The 18,344-nt window shown below is 40.7% G+C and overlaps 1 pseudogene; it reads left to right on the top strand.

Moving 5' to 3' along the window:
• Positions 1-10,633: 10,633 nt before the first annotated feature.
• Positions 10,634-17,192, top strand: LOC121585886 (annotated as a pseudogene).
• Positions 17,193-18,344: the final 1,152 nt, after the last annotated feature.

Here is an 18,344-nt window from a genome sequence, read left to right as displayed (position 1 = left end):
TAATCGGTTCGGTCCCTGGAGCAACCAAACAAGTTATTGGAGATGAGATTACGGCATCAAGACCGGTTCGTGAAGCCGTCGGGCCTGCGCAAGCTGTACGAGGAGCAGCTGAGAGATCTGAAGAGGATTACAGATCAGATAGAATCCAGCGGGTGATACGGAATGCTTAATCCGTCATCACTCTCCCTTTTCTCGTTTACTCGCAGATGATCATTAGAGCGAAAAAACGAAATAACACACACACACACACAGAGGAGGAGATGGAGAAATAATTAAAAAAGAGAGCGAGGAAATTAGAATGTGGCCAATATGGTGATTTCTTTCTTTCAATATGGCTGACACAGCCTATAATTTATTATCGGCTTGTTACCTTTATACCCCAATAAAGGTTCATCTGTGTTTTGGTTTAAGACCCGCCATAGCCAATAAAAAGGAGAAGCCGTGGCAGGTCAACTGGTGATAATCAAAGTCCATACAGTTGAGCTGAGGAGGCGGAGCCGAGATGGAGATAGAAGCATTCCGTCCGGTGAGAGGCTGTTTAATCACTGTATAGTCTTAGCCAAAATTGCCTGATAAACATTCAGGTGCCATTACCCATTGTGTGCGGCTATTTGGTTTCAGGATGTGAACAACCACCTCTCAGCGCATCGCCCTGGAGAAACAGCTCGACCAGTTGGAAGGTGGAGATTGAATTCCTTCAGAGGGTGCACAAAGCGGTAGGTCGCGTTATAGCGTGCACTTATTGATTTGCAGCACCTGTGCCAACTCTAGCGAATGGACGAAATGATAAACAGTAAATCAAGGATAGTTGGAATCAGTGTTAAAAAAATAAGAGGGTTAAATTTACTCTATTGGTTATCTTAACCCTCAAGTGATATGCTTCCTGTGTTGATTGTTAATTCAAAACAACACGAGGTGTAAAATGGCAAGGGAGTTGATTAAAAAAACAACACTGAAAATAGTAAATGGCAATTAAAGTTAAATTCAAGCAACTCTGAGAATTGAATATTTACTCCTTTGTATCATTTTAACTACAAAAATATCAACACCATACCTGGTTTTAACACAAAATGGTGGGTAGACCATATAACTCCAAAATAGTGTTACATTTGAATGCATATTCTGTTATTTCTACTTTACTATTTCTTTCTCGTAGGCTGCTGAAAATGACCATCTTTCTTGCCCATTCCTCAGCCCAACCTTATACCTCCCACCTCTCAACCTCAAACAAATCCAGCTCAGTATGAAATAGCCAAAAAAATTTACGGTAGCTATTTATATTAACTGAGTTATACATACGGTCATTAAATTTCAAAATTTTTTCTTATTGTTTCATTTTTTGTAGGTATGTTATATTCCTTATAGTAAGTTTAAACCTAACAACAAACAACAAAACATGTGGATATGGTTCGAGGTGTCAGGGAAGAAGTTGCTGGCGCCAAGAAGGATGTAAGTTACTATATTGAAAAATTTCCTCTGGTTGTAAAATGTACACTCAACTATTATTATCAAGGCTATATGTAAGCAGAGTTGTAGCCTATAACCTATGTCAATATATTTTTCCTCAATCAAAATTAGAATACATTATTTATTTTCCTTATCTAAATAAGAGCGTGCCTGAAGCTCTAAACCAAGAATGAGGGCTCTGGAGGCACAAATTCTAGACTCTGGAAAAAATACAAAAAAGAGCTGAGGACCTTCAGGTGAGACACGTTTAGATCAGGAGGTGGAGTGGTCCAGTTATTCATGAACCTTACCTCAGTCCGGTTTACTACAGAACTCTAACCGTTTAAATATATCTGAATTGATTGTACACGGTTCAAATCCATTAGGCTACAGATGAAAGGTTGGTGTTCAACCTTTCATCTGTAGCCTCTTTAACTCCAAGGTGGATCTTTTGACGTCACAGGCATGGATTGAGGCCCTGAAGGAGGAGCTGAAAATCCACCATCAAATCGCTCTGCACCCTGCGTGAATACCGGGACCTTCTGAACATGAAGATGGCTCTGGAGATTGAGATCACAACTTACAGGTGAGGTAGCACTCGGGTGATGCCAGGTTTAGTGCAATGGATTTAGATGGATGGTTCACACAGAGCGTGTAAATATCAATTAGATGAGCAAATAGAGATGAGTTCATATAAAACGAATTTGTGGTCATGTAATATTTTCTCCGATTCTGATCCATTGATGCAGTTTTCTCTGTTTCCATAGGAAGCTGATTGAGGGCGAGACTTGCGACTCACAACCATGGTTGAGGACCATGTCCATAATGAGTACAGCTCAAGCTCAATGAGCCTGGGGCCAGAGGTGTGGGCATGGCTGGAGGCATTGACCTGGAGGCAGTGGTGGAGGAATAGGTGGGGAATGGGTGCTGGAAGCTTAGGTGGAGGAGGCTGGGTTGCTGGAGGGATGAGCTGAGGCATGGGTACAGGGGTAGTAATGGTGCTGGAGGCGGGGGGGTGGAGCTGGAGAGGCATGGGTGGGGAGGAATGGGAGCTGGAGGAACTGGAGGCCAAAGGCATGGGTCTACTGAGGCCTAGGAGCTGGAAGCTCAGGTGCTGACGGAGATGGTGGGCACGACGGTGGAGCAATGGGTGCTGGAGGCATGGTGTTGAGGCATGGGCGGAGGCATTAAGGTGCAGGTGAATATCACCGGCGCCTCCCATGAGTACTCCCCGGAGCTGCGGCGGTGGAGATGACAGAGAGGACCGGTGCTCATCATAAAAGTAACCTGCACTTAAAAAATAATGAGAGTAATGTAGGCTTATCATTGACCGTCGTTAGGAAAGGGAAGCAGTATATCTAGTCGGTTTTACAACTGAATGCATTCAACTGAAATGTGTCTTCCACATTTATAGCCAACCCCTCTGAATCAGAGAGGTGCAAGGGGGCTGCTGGTTCACATCCACGTCATCAGCCCCGAAACATGGGGGTTAACTGTCTTGCTCCAGGGACAGAACATTGTTAAGTCAGAATGTTCTAACACAATGACTGAGAAAAATTAAAATCTTCACATCATGTCTTTTGTAAAATTATTCAGTCATTTCCCTTAAACAGTTCAATCAGAATGCTGCTTGTAGACAAGGCCTACATCATCTCTGCGCTGCCGATATCTCCAGACGAGAATAGGGGCGTGAATACCATGTGACCTCCTCTCACCCTTAACCCCTCACCCTAGCTTTGCACTGCTGTGGCCCCATGTCTGGTCTCTACGCCAAGACATGAGACCATGAATACCCTGCAGCCTAATCCAAGCAGTATCCTTCGACTCTTGTAATGTGCCTTTGAACCACATATTCAGAACCTCTGTGTGCCTTAAACAGCTACTCAACAAGCAGCAAATAAAGCTCTCAGCAATCAATTCCTGGTGTGTCTGCTGTTTCATTCATTACGTTATGTCTAGTTTGGTTTAGTTATTAGGCTACATAATGTTTTTGTGCATGATGAAACATAGAAAATGTTATCCTGAAACGCATTTCCATATAAGCTTTCCCTAAGGCACAATGAAAACCACAATCAATATGGTACCACGGAGAGGAGAGGTTAAATTACACACATTCCATGCTACACAAATTCTCACTCGCTCACCCACTCACATTGAATATATGAGGTGGTCCTTGTTCTGGACACTAGGCCTACAGGTTGTATGAGCGTGTGGAGAGGCAGGGTGCGATAGAGGAAAAAGTGGGTGAAGGAGAGGTAATGCGAGGGATGAGTGAAGAAAGAGAGTCACCTGAGGGGTCCTTCACCCTGACATCCTCTCCCGAGGGGCCATCATACAGCTTCGGTCTTGCAGCGAAGCGATGGCACACAGGCGTTCCATGTCCCCATTCCATCCATATCCACACCTTTTCCATCTACCACTAGATCGGGAGCGATTGGGTCTCGTCAGCACTTATGCCAAACACAGTTAGCGTCCCGTGATGGAGAGGACCAACAGCACAGAGGACATGAGGCAGATCGCGAGCAGCTAAAGGTCATGCAACACGAATCCACTCAAATACAACACAACTGAGATTAGAATACCAGTAGTACTACATCAGAATAGTGTCATGATTCTAGTCATATATGTGTGAATGCACCTCACAGGTCTATGTGTTATTGAACTGTAGCATCAGTGGATCTGGAAGACCTCACTCACCTACTATTAGTTGTGTTCAAGGTAAACTGATAGACCCATTGCTGGTTTTGATATAGGCCTACATTGACAGGGAGTGTTTTGACATTGATATTTGAGTGTGAAGGAAAATAAACGCTGCTGTAGTTGGTGGATAATAAAGAGTATTTTGCTATGAATTTAGGTAAAATACAAAAGAGAAAGATGAGTAAAATGTTAAGAGGAAGATTTTTGAGAAGGTGAAAGGGTATTGAGCAGATTTCTATTTAAATATATGGTATTTACCTCACACTGCACCTCTCTGTTTCTGTTTCTCTAAAGGAAAAATATACATTATATAAAAAATATACCAATTATCTGAAGAACAAGGCCTGTGGTAGCTGAGGTCAATTGCTACTCAGCTTTGTGATGTATTTTACAAAACACACATGTATTTTATGACATCATGTGTGAATGTAGTGACTTGTAATCATGAACGAAAAGATGTTGCATTTTTTGATCAATCCGGGGACAAAAAGCGAAAGGACATTTTATTTATATTTTTGTAAATACCATTTCAGAGTCAGGTGGTTATGTTACTTAATATGTAGTCAAGCACAAATAAAAACATGCTGGGTCTACAGTAAGATGCACATGCATTTGTAAAATACTAATGTAGCCTATTTGTAGGCTATAGATCCCAATCCAGCTCAAATCATTTTAATGCAGCAATTATCCGGATGATTCAGGAGCATGCACGAGATAGATGTAGGCATTTATCGAATTAATCAATAGCCGTCTATGTCCCTGGGTCATCATTTCCACAAGCTCATCCCACCCGAAACACAGGCGCAATTAATAGCCAGTATACAGGACTCTAACTCTCTTGTTGTTTCTCGGTAGAAGCGCACAGGAGATTATAGTTGAACCTAGAACTGTCAATCCCGCGCTCTAATGAGGAAGAGCCAGACAGACGTTCTCTCGACTCTGATTGGCCTTGATTCATATCATTAGATTACATTTTGTTCGCTACTTAATGTGCATCCAACCTAAATGAGACTCGGGTCTTGTAGGACTACTTGCGAAATAGAAAACCAGCGAAAAATAGCATTCATCAATATGATGGGATGCAGTGTATTATCAATATAATTAAAACATAAGAAAGAGCCATAGTCCTGCGAGTGACCTCTGCGTCGAGATGCGTTGATGTGGCGCAGGCACAATCCGGAGCTATCCATTATTCTGTCAAGCACATTCCATCGTCTGCTGAAAATCGAACATATACTGAACAAAAATATAAAGGCAACGTGTAACGTGTTGGTCCCATGTTTCATGAGCTGAAATGAAAGATCCCAGACATTTTCCATATGCACAAAAATATTATTTCTCAAAAGTGTTGTGCACAAATACGTTTACATCCCTCTTAGTGAGCATTTCTCCTTTGCCAAGATAATCCATCCACTTGATAGGTGTGGCATATCAAGAAGCAGATTAAACAGCATGATCACAGGTGCACCTTGTGCTGGGGACAATAAAAGGCCACTAAAATGTGCAGTTATTGTGTAGAATGGCAATGAAAAGTAGCTAGTCAATTGAAGTAGCCCATGCATATACAAAGTTCCTGCACTAACTTTGTCATAGGCCTATAAATCACGCTCTTCGAATAAAGACCACTGAATTTGACCGACTTTGAGAAATGTCTGAAAAATAGAAAAATAAAAGCACAAGCACTTTGTCTCTAAGTTAGTAGACCTTTTATCCAAAGCGATTAAGTCTGGGCTGCATTTTACGTTGGTGTTCGGGGATGAACCCACTCCCACCCTGGCGTTGACAAGCGCCTCCTCACATTGAGCTACAGCATGCATGCATGTTCAACTAAAAAATAATATTCTGTGTAGGCCTAGGCTAAGTAAATGATTACTGTGATTTTGTGAAATGCATTTAATAGAGAAAGGTAGGCTATATTGTCGTTTATGAAAAATGTAGCCTAGTTGTTGCTTGAGCAAGGAAGATAGTCCTCATTGTGAATGGATAAATAAAGATCTCCCTTATATTTTTGTAAATACTAATATTCCTCCCCAAATTATGCCTTAACAATAGACTTGATGGATTTTCTACTGATTAATTAAGTTAGGCTATAAGCTTGACAAAACACAACATAAAAACAGTTGTTAAGAGTCCTGTATGATAAATTAAGAAATGAATATCAGTCAAATCAGTCAAATGTAGGCCTATGTAAACGAAACTAACAATTAGGCCTATGAGAATACAATGATAAAATCTAATATCTGTAGGCTACTGAAACGCACGTTCCTTGTTGATTTACAATTCCAAGAACATATGATATTATTTTGACTTCCTCTGTACCTTCATTGAGAGCCTTTACATGGAAACATACTTTTTCCTAATATAATTTGTGATGTTATTTTTTCAATTAGCAGAAAGCAGCAAATGAGTGTAACTTTTTTTTATTAATGTGCTTTAGTCCTACCTTTGATAAGCAGCCAATGTCTAATTCTAATTATTTACATATAGTGCATACCAGAAGCAAGAGGGCTAAAACACACGTTACACATCATGCATCCAGCGAAAAACGTGCATGCGCAACATAGGCTATAGGCTATTCCACACACAACATTCCAAAATTCCATATTATTTCATAATTATAGCCTAAACATAAAGCTCTGAGTGTGCTCGAAGGACAAAAGTTTGACTTCTTTGAAACCTGTGAATTTCTGTCACTTTTTGCATATGTTTTAAGTGCCTTAATCCCAATTAGGGGCGGCTGACACGCCGCGCTATTCATCTCGAGCCCTCCCTGAATACATTTGCCTAGGAATGAACTTCACAAATAGAGCTCGCGTTAAATGCACTCGACAGCAGAGAAAATCGAATAGAGTGACAGTTTCATTCTGAGGCGGTGGAGTGAGAAAAGGTATGAATTTATAAGGTACACCGAAACAAATTTTCAATTCAAACAACTTTACACCCCATTATCCCGGTCTCCTCAACCGAGACAAGTGAGTTAAAGTCAGGGAAATTTGGTTCAAAAGCCGGCGCAAACTTTGTTGAGGACTTTGAATACTGAAATGGAGCGGCCCTACTCTAAAAAGGGAGCGTTTAAAAATGAGAGCACGCATGAACAGCGTCGAATCAGTTGGCACTTATATCGCCACTCTTTAATGCGATTTTGAATATTAGTCTGGGTTAAAATCCCAATCATGTCATCTGGTGGGACTCCCATACAAGCATAATTAGGCCTACTATTCAAAAGAGTCAGTATGTCCCACCCGCATCCCCTGTCTGCAAAGCAGCTGGTCCACCCCTTGTGCAGCATGCATTTTCCCAGTTTTAGATGGAAAAGCGCATTAAATAAAGCCTGTGGAATTTCCTAAAAGTGAAACACATAATCATGGTAATATTATCATGAAAAGGGATAGACACCATGTCTGAGGTGTGAAATTACAAAAGTGTGCCATCACAGGATAAAGACAGCTCAAGATGTATGCTTAGATATGAAGAAATATTAAGCATAATGATTATGGCTCTAGATTGTAGGAAAAATGTGTTTCAGGTGTTTGAAAAATGCAAAATTCTCCACTTTATGGACGGTGCCTAGTCCCCCTTCGACCCCCCCAGCCATCCTCACATACTTGAATTGTGCCCCCTCAGATTTGTGTGGTGCATGACACCCCTGTCCATGCTACACAAAAAATGAAGGGGGGAAAAGTATCAGAATGCCACCATATTTCACGAAATGTCACAATGTCAGTTTGGCGAACACTGATGATGGTTGAATATAAAACTTTGTCTCGTCTTTGCACTTTTTGCCCACTTTCCCACTTTATCACATTAAAAATGATACAGTAAAACCAATAAGCATAAAAGAGACAATCTGAATAAAGGTTAAATAACAAAATATAATAATAATTGTGTGTAAAATCCAATGCTACCCCCTCTACCCATCACATGATTATACATGGGAAAAAATTACCTACCAGGCTAAGTTTAAATGGAACAATGATTTGGTCATTTGAAAAGGCCTGAGCAAAGTTTATGGTGTACTTATTTTTCCTGGGAGCCCGGTGGGACTGAAATGGTATTGTCACCGGTCCAGAAGAAGAGTGTTGAACCCTTGGCACTCTCGGGTAGTTAAGGAGCATGAATTGAGTTCCCTGGTGTGGCCTTGGTCCCCATAACCGCGCTGCTTTACACACTGGTTGTTCCTCTACATTCATGGCTCATTAAGGGCCAACCTGTTAAATTAAAACCCCACATTACGATGGGATTGTAAAATTGAAGTGCTGGCACTCTAATCTGGAGGACCCGGGCAAAGCGAAATAGGCCAACTCCTATAAAAACGTCTCCCTCCGCTCAAGGTCCAATTCTTCAATGGTCGTTATTTAAAATCATTAAAGAGATGCGAAGTTCGTTAAGAGCGTAAGTAAGGCTTTGTGGAATATTGTGATTGACTCCGCAATATTGTTCTCGAATAAAGCTGCGACCATGTAATTAATGTGTCTTTTAAAAAGAGGAGGACAATACCGCCGGTCAAGCTATTTCATTTCATTTCATTTTCCATCCCATTTGTTTCGAACACTGCTTTCACTTCTGACACCGAGCCTTTGACTGTTCACCGTGCTTCAGTGCGCGCATTGGAATGGGATTCACCCTTACTTTTCGAGGGTTAGCAAACAGAAAGGAAATGTCTCCCGTTCCCCCTCTGAGAATAATTAATTTCACTTTGAGAACTTCGACTTTGAGCCACAGGATCGGAATGAGAATCGGGCCGACTGGTGTGAGAGATTTGGAGGCCGGACCCGTTATTCCCGGGTGGATGGGAACCAGTCACAAATGGCAACATTAATAAATAACCCTCTGCACAGCCGGCCTTTGCATACGCCTATTGATGAAATTGTTCGCGTGTCGTTCACGCTCTTTGACTCGTGAAGCTGGGAGAAGAGAAGCCAGAATGGAGCAGTGGGATACCTTTACGTGCAGAGAGACCCCATCTCTGCCCCCCTCAATTATGGCGCAGTGTCATCCCAGAGTCGCCAGGGCAGAGGTTAGCAGGACATGTTCATGGCCTGAATTTATCGCCCACAGGTTCTTGTTCCCACTATCTCGCCCTCTGTTGAGACTTCCACGCCAGATGATCAAGGGATCAATCGCAGTTTTAAAACCTGTGGTGAAAAAGCGACTGGAGGTTTCTTTCACTTTTTTTGAGATCACATAACTTGACTTCGTGAAATTAAGTAGGCCTAATAATGATAGGCCTATTAAAAAAAATCCATCGTCTATGGAATTTAGGCTGTACAGAATACTGAGTAGGCCTATACTCAGCCTAGTATACTAGTATTTCATAATATAGGCAGGCCTATTGTAGCTTATAAGTAGAACTAGTGAAGTTTTCCCACGTAAAACACTGAAAGTTCATTCAGAGGATTTGAGCATCCAATAGCCAGTAATCTAATACAAATAGTAGCCTAAGAAAAACACATCATAAATAAATGGTTTATTGACTAATATATTGATTCGTATTTGAGTGTATCAATAAAAAGAAAACGAAATGGAAGTTTATAACAAGCATAGAAATTATGATATAATAATGTAAAATATAAAATATGCTCTTAAAATATCAGGGCTCACTTGAAAAAGAGATGCCAGTCTCAACGTCACTTCCCTGCTTAAATAAAGGATGAATAAAAAAAAACTAAAAACATCTTAAAATAAGATTTTTTTGAAATAAATAATTAGATGAAATTTAAATGATCAAACTCAAAACTGTGGCAACTTAAAGTCAAAGTTATGAAGGTCTGTGTTGTGCCATGTCACAGCTGAATGAAAACGTCTGGAGTGAATTCATGACAAGAAACCCACAAGTGTGAAATGATAAGATGGTGGTTATTTTGAAAGCTATTGCTATTTTTCTGGTGGTTCTGGTACCTGCCCGATCTCAACCCGGCACACGCCGGGAGTCAATAGAAGTTAACAAGTCTTCCAAACATTCCTGCTCCTTTTGTTAAACTAGGGACACACAATGCAGCCAAACGGAGATAATAAAGTGCTTTGAAGTATATAAACCCAAAATAACGCAGCCAAGTAGATTTAAAGTAGTGACTGATTTCCAAAAACTGGTTTGTAAAGGAACAATAAAAAGGGGAGAATTTATGGAGAAATTATACAGTGGATTTGTCAGTTAAAATATCGGAGCTGTCTGGGGTACAAAGCCACATGCTGAGGATTAATGGTAGCTCCAGACCTTTGATTCTGCACTCTTTTTTCTCTGCCCTTGACAAATTGGATTTTGGGGATGGGAAGGTCGCCTGGCCCATTGTCTCCTGGCCGTTTTGGAGCAATTCATTATATGCGAGGGTGAGGAAAGTCTCCATGTGACCATCTCGGCCCGTTTTCTCCCCACAGCTGCCGAAAGAGCCAAACTCTCTCACACCGCGCGCATACTGCTCGCCCTTGCGCGTTAATGTGTCGAGGGGGTACCTTGCTGCTCCATTAGAAAAGCCGGATCATACGCCACCGCATCACTTTGCGGGCGGAGATTGGCCTGTCCTCATCTCTGTGACTACTTCTTGTCTCAATCAGTCACTGCGTGGTCTTCATGGTTCTCAAACCACTGCACGCAGAGCCAGCCATGCAAGCAACGCGGTCATCCACTATCAGTGTGTTTGCAGACTGCAGCATCCCGACCGGCCTGCGGATAGGACCGGTGCCGGGCATCTTCAAACTAGGGAAATACGTGACTGATCGCAAAGAGGTCGTAACCAAGAAAAAGGTAAGCACCGTTTTTATTATCGCATGAAATATGATTTATTCCTAATTATTTCCATCTGCAAATATTCATTTTTTACAATTCTGCTTTTTGTAGGTTGATTTTTGCAGGCTTCAGAATTGAATTACAAACTATCGGAAGAAAAAATTGTCTACAGCCCATACATACTGTGGCATTGTTTTAATTATTTTCCTATTTGAATGACAAATAATTTGATTATTATTATCATTATCACTTTTAGGCCTATATTAATACTCATATTATTATTTATGTACAAGATTGATAAGAATAATGGACACTTTAGGGGAATCATTCACCTAATGAAAGATAAAACTAGAAAATGAATTTCGAAAACATTATTTTCTTTCTATAGGACCTATATTTAATTATCAGGGCAGGTAAAGGGGACACAGTGATCTTTTTTAACATTTTGAACCAGACCTGTCAAAGTTCATTGGGCCTTCGGTTATTAATTGGTTCGTGCTGTCAGGTTGGAAATAATTGAGTTATATTAGTGGGACGACTTGTCACTCTGTGCCTTTACTTAACCGCCCTAATAGGGCAACCTGGGGTGTTGTGTGAGATTTCATTTCCTCGCCCGCTTTAAATTTCTAGTAGGCTAGATATTCCAATGAACCATTTAATTTTTATGCAATCCGGCCATGGAAAGATGCTAAGGCATAAGACCACAGCCTCGAGCTATAAAATAAGAACATGGATTAGAAATGCTAAAATATAGCCTATAGAAATGTATAGAACATCTAAAATAACATTCCTGCAACACATATCATTCTTAATACAATATGGAACTACCAGAAATGGATGCTATTTCTATTTTAATTGAATGTTTATTCATTTATTTAACATAATTTTTTATACAGGCTAATTGTTTATTGCTGAGTTTATGGTCTTAAACAAACCAATAGATAAGTACCCTACATTAAAACTGCATTATAAATATAGGCATAGGCCTTCACACTGTTGTCGACGTTTGTGATTGATGCGGCTAAATGCATCGCCCTGGGCTTCATGTGATGCATCAGGTGCAATCTCCGTGTCAAATGTCACGCTTCAATCTTTAATTTGCTTGAACAGTTTAGAGACCCTTTGACACCTCTCAAATTCGTTTCCCATATCAACTCAATTATGTGTCATTCTCCCTGGTAAATTATCACCGCTGGTTAACATAGCAGATAAAGACGCATTAAACGCTTTGGCACACATCAAGGTAGGCTATAGCCTATCAGATAGCCATTGGGCATAATAACAATACTATTTACAAACGATTAATTCAATATTTAATAAACCAATATTTTTAAAACTAAAGCCTTTAATATTGATTTGTGCTAAGCCTATACGAACAGAAACACAAAGCTTTTTTTTGCTGCAATTGCAGTCAAGCGTGACGTTGCAATGTCAAATATGCAGCTCTGTTCATGATTTATTCATAAACTATTATAAGCTGCGGCTGCCGGCCTTTTAGTGATCTATGATTTTATCGAATGTTAGGCCTTGTTAGCGTCATTTCTAGCGTTGAACCATCCATGTTGTGGATCTAGATTCGGCTGCTGAGGGGAGAATTCGTGGATGAATCAGGTTGCCTTGTGTCAGACTGGATTGGGTGTATCCGGGCGGCCAGAAACAGTCAAGAACAGAACTTGGAGGCTGTCTCAGATCTACCTGGTGGGCAGGTCAGTACTGTGCTTTATTTAAAAATGCATAAAGCTCAAGTCATTTGATTATTTCATTTTTTTACACAAGCTGAAACAGTTAGTTGCATGTATCTAACGTTGCCCTTTGACGTTAGATTTTCTATCGTGTGCTGACGGAGATCCCAGCAGGCGAGGAGCTGAGTGTGTGGTACTCCAATACTCTGGCCAGGTGGTACGACATCCCTGCCACTGCCACTCCAACACACGACGAGAAAGGTAAGACAACTGTAGAATGACCCTTTAAAACGATGAGAAAAGTAGCTCAATCTGTAGCTCAATTGGTAGAGCATGGCGCTTGTAACGCCAGGGTAGTGGGTTCGATCCCCGGGACCACCCATACGTAAAAATGTATGCACACATGACTGTAAGTCGCTTTGGATAAAAGTGTCTGCTAAATGGCATATTGTTAATATGATGTATATTTGTTTGCCGGTGGTTCAACAGTTTATGCACGATCGAAATTCACATGTATCATTATGTGGTCTTGTCCAAACAAAAGTTTTAATAGAAATGGATTAGGCTACAGTATAGCCCTGCTGATGCTGCTTACTGGCATTGACATTTTGTGAGTTCCATCATTGCACAGTTAAGTGACTGTCCAAACCTTGGCATCCAGCTATTATAATCAATTTATGTGGAAAGGTTGTAGGCCTATATTTTCACGGTTGACAAATGTGCATCCCCAGAGCATACATTTCGATTCCGGGGTCATTTGATGGTTTTATTTACATTAAAAAGTTAAATGGTCTTGTTAACTAAATAGGCTTGACAGAATTTCATGTTAAACAATTCAATATTAAAATCGAATTGTTTTTCATCATTTTAAATGAAAATGTGTAAAACAGACAGCAATAGGCCCAACCACCACCTACTAGGCTTCGTTGTGCTAGTGTAATAAACAGAAAATAACAATAATAACAATAATAATAATAATAACTTTTTCCCCAAAACAATTATCTGGATATTCAAACAGTGGCGTCGATGCCATAGGTTTATAGGCCTATCGAATTATAGCCTAATCATAAAATCACCAGCGAAATAATCCAGTTTTAATTAGATTACACATACCGCCAACTCAGGAAAATTCGATAACTGTGTTTAGATTAAATTATAATGCCTAGACTATATTATTTCACCCATCTATTACTGCACTCTTAGAAAAAACGGTTCTGGATAGAACGAAAAAGGGTTCTATGCTTGCTGCATATATGGCACCCTTTAAGGTTCTATACAGAAACGAAATGTTGGTTCAGTGAAGAAGAACCCCTGGGGTTCTGATCAAAGAACCCTACAAAGGGTTTCTATATAGAACCTTTAGGGGTGCCATACATGAAGCAAGCAATAGAACCCTATTTGGTTCTATCTAGAACCTTTTTTTCTAAGAGTGTGTGTAATTACTCTGTCTGAGAAAAATAGGGCATGTGAAATGGAGGGCATGACAATAATTTTCAAGATATAGCCTACCAAAATTATATTCGACTGTTACACTAATTACAATGACAGGCACATGGAATAAACCCGCAATTTAAAAGCAGGAATAGGCGTGTTTTAACAATCATCAAAGCAGACGATAGTAATTCATAGGGGGACAGAGGTTAACAAATGTCATCGCCTCGTTAATATTAATGTATTCAAAAGCAAATAATTTCAAAAAAGGTGCTTTACGGTAAATTAGCTGGCTACATAAGGTATTGTTGCCTAATGAATGCTAACTTTTATGTGGGATGTATATTGCCCTGATTTGTGGCGAAGCACTTTCTGCTGCTCTCCGGCCAATACAGCGTGCGCTCCTTGACATACGCGTCCTATTATTTGGCGTTAACAGATGGGCTAGCCTTATTGTCTATGGCGATTTGCGATTTCAAGCAACAGCTGCTGTCATTTCCACGGGAAAGGGCACAGCGAAAGTCCCCCTATTCAACCTATTGGTTTCGGAGCGACAGATTGGACGGGGCGTTTGCTCTTTTGATGGCGATGATAAACAACAGCCCTATAAGGATTACAAAATCATTACATCTATATAATTGACCTCCTATTGTTCAACTTGTGTCATTGCTCACATTTGATGAGGTGGATAGGGTTAATATACTCTGTCGCCTATTCGAAACCTGAATCCCATTGGAAATGAGTCGATTCATCTCAAGGGATTTATCCAAAACATTTAAATGGGAAATGGAAAAGATTTGCATGTGGCACAAAAATAACCGTACAGTTTGAGGTTACTCTAATAGGTCACTGGGAGCATCTGCAGATGGAACATCAGTCATAAAGCACCAGATAATAGGCTTCTACACTCACAAAGCAATATATAGAAATGTGTAGGAACACAAATGTTCAGGTTTGAAAGCGCTTTATTGACAGAAGTGGGGAGATTCGGGAATATGGAGACCCATCGATATTAACCTCATGTCTCTGTGCTTCTCTACAGGTGAAGAACGTTACATTTGCTGGTACTGCTGGAGAATATTTAAATATCCCAACACACTCAAGGCCCACGTCCATTTCCACTGCGCTCTGAGCAACGGACGGGGCTTTGTGAACAGCGAGCAGGCCAGGGGCACAGACAGCTTCAGCAGGTCACCCAAATCCGGGGACATTCCCAACACCTCGGCCTCGCCCAGGAACGGCCACAACACCTCCATCTCAGACTCTGTCAGACGGACCGTGTCTTCCTCACCCTTCCTCAACAAAGCGGGGTAGCAAAGAAACCCAGCTCTGAGGAGCAGGACAGAGCACTTGACATGAGCGTTACCTCAGCCAGAAACCACGGACATCTCATGGGCCTTGGCGCAACGTCTTCAATGTTGAGCAACATGGGGTTCAACCCAGGTGTGCGCTCTGCATTCAGGCCCATGGGCCAATCCAAGGTCCCCGTGGCTGACGTCTACAGAGAGGAAACTAATGGAAAGCATAATGGACTAGGCTTCAGCAAACTCCTGGGGAACATGAAATCGACGCGAGCCCTGAATGAACCTTTGACCGGAAGCCATCCCTCCACATCTCCCGTAGTCCCGTGTGCAAACGCCATCAGGGGTTTTCCGTTAATACCTAATTTCGAGGAGACATCGGCTTTTAAGCACCTGGAAAGCCGGATGCACCCTGGACTGTCCCCCTCACGCTACTCTCAGATGTCCTCTGGATTCCATTTTGAGAGGTTTTCTCTGCCTCAGTTCGATGGCGTCAAGCCATATAATGGAGATTGCAATATCCCCCTCATGCCATTCACCGTGTACAATGGCGAGCTGCTTTATAGTTCACCCTACTACCCACTGAAATTCCATTTGAGCAATCTCCTAAAATACCCGGAGTCTATGTCCTACTTTGGCGCACCTGCACTCAACCAAGACCTGGGTTCAATAACCAACATTGACAGGGAGATAGCCATGCACACTCAACAGTTGTCTGAAATAGCCGTCGAAAAGAACCGAGCCAGGCTCGACTCTATGCCCACTGCTAACACAGGCTCAGGGAAGCCCAAAAAGGGACACTTATGTCTTTACTGTGGTAAACTGTACTCTCGGAAATACGGACTCAAGATCCACATGAGAACTCACACAGGGTACAAACCATTGAAGTGCAAAGTTTGTTTTCGGCCCTTCGGTGACCCCAGCAACCTGAATAAGCACATCCGTCTGCACGCGGAGGGGAACACCCCGTACAGGTGCGAGTTCTGTGGCAAGGTGCTGGTGCGCCGGAGGGATTTGGAGCGTCATGTCAAATCGAGGCACCCTGGACAAACAATAAAAAAAGCTGAGGACAAAACCGAGGGCATATTCGAGGATCACGAGCAAAAGAGCGACAATGACAGCGACGTTGATGTATGCTTCACCGATGATCAGAGCGACCAAGAATCCAGTAAAATAGATGATTGAGATTTTGACACGTATAGGGCTATGGCAAAGACTGCACAATGTTTTGTGAAATGGTTAACAGGTTACCTGTACATATTTCTGTGTAATTTATGTTTCCCCAATGAGTGAAAGTTATTTATGTATGTTTTAAAGCTATTGAAAATGTAATAGTTTTTTCTTTAAAAAATCGAATTAATACTAGATAATTTTCCAATTACTGCTGTTTCTTTTACAACAATGTCCTATTTGTTTCAGATGGAACAAAGTATAGGCAGTATGATTTCAGAATTGTATAATATCATAGCTGATGATAATGCATTTATTTTTTTATATGCTAATTGATAGCCAATATGTTCCCCAAATAGAGGTCGGCTGCACTTTAAAACAGTTATGAACAATTAATTATCAAGCCATGTAGGTCAAGTGTTTAAACACTTAAAATCACACTTACTACAATTTTTTTTCATTCATTTGAATTACAATTACTTAAATGTTGCACTTTCTTGCGAGGGCATTCAATTGTTTTAGGGCAAAGTTGAAAAGGGCAGCAAATATTTATAGCAGTTAGTACCACTCCATTATTTAAGGCTCTTGTTTATAGTAGGAAATAACATCTGATTTACACAGCATAATGTACAAATGTAAGAATATGATATTTCACTGTTCAGTGAAAAAGTGTTGTACGTTTGTTCATAAGTGATATTGTATATTGACAATATTTTCTTCTTGTTCACTGAGTTGTTCCTTTTTAATAAATGTAATTTAAAACTTTGAAATTGTTTGTAACTTACTTGATTCAAATATATAGTCTACTCTATAGCCTACTTGTTTAGTAGATTATCTAACGCACAGAAGAAGAACACATCCCCTCACCTTTAACTGCCGTGGTTAGTGCACTAATGAATAATTCCATATTCCACTTGTAGACCTACATTGTAGACAGGGTTATCAGGATGTTAGTCTCTATATTTCCTGTGCAGTTAAAGTTAAGATTCTTTCAGTTTGAAGACGTTTTTCAAATGGGGTGTCCTCTGAATTCCCATGAGGACACTATCGCACCCATACGAAAGGCTTGGCTTGTGCGCATTGCAGTAAATCCGCAATATATCTCCCCATTGTAGAGCATGGGGTAGCCATTAAAAAGAATGATTCGAGTCGACGAGCTTTGGGGCGTTTAGAAAGTAGGCCTACTGGGTTCTTACCTTTGTAAATAGAATATTATATTGGGTTAAAGAGGTTATCATCCCAATATCATCATCATCATCATCATCGTCGTCGTCGTCATCAAAATGGTCTACAACCAATTGTCTGATCAACGAGTAAGAGTTTCAACAATATCCAGGTAAATTGAAAACAAAAACAAAATGTGGGGTCTGCAACAAGTAGGCTTCTACATCCATACTGGATTAATTTGATTCAAATTGTATTTATATTTGAATTTAATTAAGAAAATAAATAAACATGGTCCGTTTTCAACACATTCACGAATGTGAACGCATGTGTGCTGAAATGCCTGGCTGGAAATTAAATTAAATCAACCTCCATCTTGATAGAGAGCTAAACCTGCACTATTCACCAAATAAAGTCAACTTTTCGTTATAGAGATAACGAACAGTTTTAACCGAGCAGTGAAAACGCTTCCTTCCTACATTGTGCGTAAAAGTGCATGGTCGGAACGTGTCTTGTTCCCTGGAAAGAGCAGATATAATCTTAAAATAACAGCAGGTCAGATTTATGGCCTGTTGTAAAAGGAACATTTGAAGGACAAAATACGTTTACTTGGGTAAAAGGTCAGATCCAGAAAAGGGTTAGAACAAAAATATTGATGCATTTGAGACGCAGATAGTTCTAAAATATTATAAAGTGAATAACACCCATTAAAGAATCAATAAAAAA

This window comes from Coregonus clupeaformis, unplaced genomic scaffold, assembly GCF_020615455.1.
Source record: "Coregonus clupeaformis isolate EN_2021a unplaced genomic scaffold, ASM2061545v1 scaf2248, whole genome shotgun sequence".
In the NCBI taxonomy this organism is placed as follows: domain Eukaryota; kingdom Metazoa; phylum Chordata; class Actinopteri; order Salmoniformes; family Salmonidae; genus Coregonus; species Coregonus clupeaformis.
This window is presented reverse-complemented; position numbering and strand designations above follow the sequence as displayed.